Raw genomic sequence first — 5,752 nt, 5'->3', positions numbered from 1 at the left:
TGCACTCCCACCAAGTCCTGAACAGGAACCATTAGTCTATAGGGACAGAATCAGGGATTTGGTTGGAAAGGCACAGAAGGGGGACACCTGGGTGGCTCAGTGGTTGAGCACCTGCTTTTGGCTCAGGCCATGATCCCGGGGTCCTGGGATGGAGTCCCACAAAGGGCTCCTCACAGGGCGCCTGTTTCTTTTTTGGCTTATGTCTCTGCCTCTCTCTGTGTGTCTCTCATGAATAAATAAATGAAATCTAAAAAAAAAAAAAAAAAAAAAGAAGAAAGAAAGAAAGAAAGAAAGAAAGAAAGAAAGAAAGAAAGAAAGAAAGAAAGAAAGAAAAAGAAAGACACAGAAGGGAACTTTCTGGGATTGATGGAGAGTGTGTTCCTGGTCATGCTTTGTGTGGCGTGACATGGGTGCACCCAAGTGTGAACACATAAGATCAGTGTTTTATGTGTATGAAGGAACAAGAGAGAGGAAGCATTAGAGCTTCAGCTCCTGGTGCTCCCTGGCCTGACCCTCTCTCTTCCTCGAGGGGCTCACCCGTCCTGCCTGGGAGAGACCCTTGGGCCCAGCCTCTGTAACCTGCTGGTTCTGCTCCCCAGGAACTTGGGCAAGGATTTTGGAACCAGACTTTTCTCTCAGTGTTAATTGGAGGTAAGACCCCCTCCTCGTATTTCATGTCCTGTGGCAGCACATGTTTGTTCAAATGTGTACACCTGGCTGCACCTGCAGACCCCCGGGGTATGGAGATGTGGTTCACATTCTGAAGCTGGCATGACGGAAGGACAGGCAGACAGTGATGTCTCTCTCATTTTATAGACATTTCCAGTCTTTGAACGGCACAGAATCATCGTGAAAGGACACGCACAGATGGATGTGCATTCTTACACGGGTTCCTGAACTCTGAGACAGCTCCAGCGGTCACTGCAGGAGTTTCAAGCCCCTTTCCTAGGCCTATATTTCCCCCTAAAACTTCTGATTATATTGTACGCACTGTGTCAGGGCTTTTCCATTTAACACAGAGCGAAATACATTCCCTGGGCGATCTGTTACTATTTTGCAATGCAGATTCCAACTGCTGCCCTGCTCAAGGGCCAAGGTCCACGGGAGGGAGCAGGGCAGGAGGGCCAGGGCACAGGGGCTGGAAGCAGGGGTCTGCTCGACAGGAGGGTGCTGGGGGCTCCGTGCCCACAGCGATGCGGCCCCGGGGCCAGGGAAGCAGAGGCCCGCCCCTGTTCTGTCCTGCTCCGAAGTGGTGCATGTTGGTACCTGCCTCGGGGAGCGCTCAGTGCAGGGACAGGCGTAGGGCAGGTGGCCGCCACAGGCCGCATAGAGGAAAAGAGGTCCCCCGGAGGCCTCCCAGCTGTGGGGTGCAGACAGCCCTGACTGGCGGTGGCTCTTTTACGCTATGTTTCCTCCCTGCCAGTCTTGCTGCTCAGCATCCAGTCCTGCGGGAGGCCTGGTGGGGAGGCCTGGCGGGAGGCCTGTGGCCTCTCCCTGTTTCCATTGTGTGTGCAGCCCGGTGCCCCCGCCCAGGACGGGAAGCGGCGCTGCTGGAGATGCCTCCAGCCCTCTCTGAATAGAATTCATGAGCCAGCACCTGGCACAGAAGGCCCTGGTAGCGGCAGGGTATGATCTCGGGGGCTGGTCTGGGCTGCAGGCTGGGGTCAGTGGTGGGGGCCACTGGGAGGATTGCAAGGCTCCACCACACAGGGTCCAGCAGGGCTGCTCGGGACATGGCCCTGGGGTTGAAGAGGACCCTTTGGTCCCTGTCACAGTCTCTCCCCACATTCTGAGCCTCCCTCCCTTCAGGTGGGCCCCTGGTCCCTTCCAGGGAGTGTGCCAGTGGAGTTAGGGAGGATGGCAGGCCTGTGCCACCCCTGTGCCCGGGAACGACTGGCCTGGTTTTATTTCTCGTTGTGGCTGTCACACCTGGATACTGGAGCTTTTTCATCAGACTCCTGACTGGTCTCTGAGAATCCCAGGGGAGGAGCAAAAGGGTACAAGGCACAGGCTCCGGTTGAAACTTCTGGCATGTGCCAGGATCTCATGCTCTGGCCAACTGTGCTAACCTTGGGCACAGAGTTTCCACCCTCTGCAGCCTGGCTGCTTGCCCTCAGAAGGTGTAAGTATCTCCATCACTAAACTGCTGCAAAGATGCTCAGGAACCATAATAAGTGTGTGGAACATGGTAGGTACATAAAGGCACTGCTTTCTACTTTAGCTCCTTTGCTGACTACTCGGCAGTGCAATGCGGGGGACCGTGGGCTCCACTTGCTCACCCAAGGCTGAGGCCATCCTGTGTTATCAAAGGCAGATAGATCAGATCTGCAAGCTGGTATTTTCTTTTTTTTAATGCACTGTGAAAGGTTTTAAAGGTTGTTTTCCTCAGAAGGGATATCTTGGTGAGGGTTCCCTTGTTACCGACAAGTTCTAGAAATGCCTGTTTTTTTTTTTGCTGAGAACACGGGGGTTCAGGTCTTTCTACAAAGCCCATGGAACACCACCATAAAATAGAAATGGCTCTTAACATTACAGAGTTGGATTCTCTGAAGAGGGTTGGGAGGATGATGCTGAAGGAGCCAACGCTTGCTCACCTCAGAGCCTGGGCATCCCCTCTGCTGCGTGAACAATCCTTAGCGAATTCCAGGAGTGTGCATGATCACAGAGGGGAAGGACATGATTTCACCCCGAAGTGGGCCCGGCCAGCTCTGTGGCCCAGGGGAGATGTGGGGATGGGGTGCCCCCTGGGACAAGCAGAGCAGCCACCATAGAGGTAGGCCCCTGGGCTTCCACTATGCTCCTCAGGAGCCCAGAGGGCAGGGGAGGTGGTGGGCTGGGGTGGCGACAAGGCTCTGAGCTCACCCCCTCCAGGTCCCTCTTGCTGGGCTCGTGATCCTGAGAATCATGGAAACTCTCCAGGCTTTGCTTCCCCGTCTGTGAAATGGGGACACATCATGTTTGCCAGCTTCACAAGGACCTGTGTCCAGCAGGAGGCTGGAGGGGCCTGGTGAACATAGGGTGTCACTGCCCTGGGCACCAGGCCCTCCCGTGCCCTGGGAACGGCACGTCACCCTCTGCACCCACCTGGAACTCACTCTTAGCTCCAGCTAAATAAACAACCCCAGGGACGTCTCTTACCCATCGGAGTGTGCCTGGTACTTAGCACACTGACTGGTACACAGTAGGCACTTAAAGCCTCAGGAATAAACGACTTCACCACAGAAGGCTGGCTTCAGGATGGCTCACGTGCACACAGAGCTGCAGCCAGGTGGAGGGGTCTGGTCCTGCCTGTCCTCCAGGACCTGGGTCAGGAGCTGCTTCTTGGGGGGCCGTGCATCAGATCCCAGCCCTCCTCGGAAGGCAGGTGGGTGGGCTCCTCTGCGCTGGCGCCGGGGCGTGTGCAGGAGCTCAGTGTGGCTCGGGCCCCGGGAGGGCTGCCTTCATCCTGCTCCAGCTGCATGCCGAGCACCAGCCCCCCCACTGCAGCCAGGGCGCCCGGGCACGCCCTTGGCACCCTCTTTGCTTATGCTCCCCGGGATCTGAAGCAGCAGCTGTGCTGCAGGAGGGGAGGGCAGCCTCCGCGGTCAGAGGCTGGCTGGCAAGCAGTCTTCCAAAAGGCTGTAATTAAACCCAAATCACCCAGGGGCCCGGGGAGTTCAGGGGCCGGGCACTGAGAGGCCAGGAGTGTGGTGGCTCATGGTCCTGCCTGGCCAGCAGCCTCTCCCTCGGGGTTTGGGGGTGGGGGATGGCACGTTCCCGCAGGATCCATTCAACCCGGATCGCAGGGCACAGTGCTATTCTGTAAGGGGCAAACGGTCGGCTGAGCATCAGTCTCCCAGGAATGAATTCAGGCCCTTGTTTAAAATGAATTGTTGGGTCAGAAACCTGACACTTGTCTAAGCTCTGAGGGGAGGGTTGGGGGTCCACAGCGCAATCAGGAAGAGGAGGGTCCAAAAGTCCAGGCCAGCGAATCCTTCCATAACCAATGTCGGGCTCTCCGTGCTCCCAGGGGCTAGATGAGGCTCTCTTGAGCCCACACCGCCCACTAGCTCAGCCGTCCCTGCACCTGTAGCTCCACTCAGGAGAGTGTCCCATGAGCCTCCACCTGCATGGACCAGCCATGTGCACCCTGGTTCTCCACTGGGGCCACCTCCGGGAGGCTGGCCTCATAAGGGACAGGAGGCCCGGGCGGCACCAAGGAGCCGGTGGACTGTCCCCAGCAGGCGGGTGTGGGAGAAAGGGGAGCTAATGAGCCGGGTTTGTCTTAGGAGGTAGAATGATGGAATCGATGCTGATGGGGTCAGGGAGAGGGGAGATGGAGTCCCCGGCTTCTGGTTGCTGCAGCGGGTGCTGGAGGGGAGCACGGTGGGAATTTGAGATGCCCTATGGAATTTGAAATGACCCAGGGTGGGTGAGGACGGGTCAGCTAGGAAGCGCGTCTGGGGGGTGATGCCCATGAAGAGGCCTGGCCAGTGAGCCACCTGAGATCCTGCAGCGCTCAGATCCAAGTTCCTCAAAGGGGAGTGGAGGCGGTGAGGCAGGGATGGCTCTTGAGGGTCCAAGGAAGAGCAGCCCGAGGGATGCACATGGTTGGGGAGGGTCCACCCCTGTGAGGGTGGTAACAGCAGTGGTCTGTCCACACAGCAGCCCACCCTCAGCCTCGGGACAAGCTGCTCAAGCCGGCCGGCCAGCTCCTGCGGCTGAGGGGATGGCCGGGGGCAGCACCTGTCACCCCGTCCCAGGTCACGCCCTGCAGAAGACTGGCTGGATGATTTCGGAAGATCTGTTCGAGAAAGGCTGGAAACACAAGCTAACCACTGCTGCTTGAGTGTTGTTAGTGGGTAATGCGGGGGTGGGGGGGAGGGCAGACATAATCAGTGTCCCTGCAAGCCAGGAGGTCTTTGGGGTGGTGGCGCTCAGAACATGGCATGGACTGAGCCGCTTCCAGCTGGCTCCCTATCAGCCCTGCATGCTGCACAGCGAGGGGGCTCAAATGCAGGTCACGCGGGTCAACTCCAGCCAGCTCCTAGTGTAGCTGCTGGTTTGGGACAAGGAGGCGGGGCATCTCCCCTGCACACTTGCCCCCATGTTGACTTTGCTCTCAGGCAGGCTCATCTGGGAGCGAAGGTCACCCAGGGCACCAGAGAAACCAGAGGACTCTTGCTGGGGTCCCGCCTGGAGGAGGGGGGCGTTCAAAGCCGCAGGAACAGTAGGTCAGCACGGTCAGGGAGGGGCTCCTTAAACAGAGTGAAACTGGACAGACAGTGACAGAGGAACACACCCGTGTGCACGTTATGACTATGACGGAATCTCAATTTCCCCGTCTGCACAGGGCATGTGCTCTAACGTTATCCTGCTAAGTGAGTTCTGGGTCCTGGCTGGCTCCCACGCAGCCCTGGGCACGGTGAGGAGAGACACGGTGTCCATTTGTGCCTCACTTGGGCTGTGCATGGAGGCTCCGCTCAGCACGCAGTGGGGATGATGCTGTGGGTCCAGCTCTGGATGAAGACCTGGCGGCACAGGGAGTGGCCATAGCCTGCACAATTTGCAGTAGAGGAACCATGGGCCTGGTGCCCTGAACCCCTTGAGGGCTGTGTATAGGGGAGGCATGAGGGCTGGGTGGGGGGAGGCAGAGTGTCAGCCAGGGGGTTTGAGGGAGGGCGCGGGGTCTGGGTATCAGGGCCTGCCCCCTGTGTCGTCCTGGCGATCGATCGATCCTGGAGGCGTCATGTCTCCAAGGCCACCTCAGTGT

This window comes from Canis lupus, chromosome 1 (assembly GCF_011100685.1).
Source record: "Canis lupus familiaris isolate Mischka breed German Shepherd chromosome 1, alternate assembly UU_Cfam_GSD_1.0, whole genome shotgun sequence".
Taxonomy (NCBI): Eukaryota; Metazoa; Chordata; class Mammalia; order Carnivora; family Canidae; genus Canis; species Canis lupus.
Note: the sequence above shows the minus strand (reverse complement) of the source record.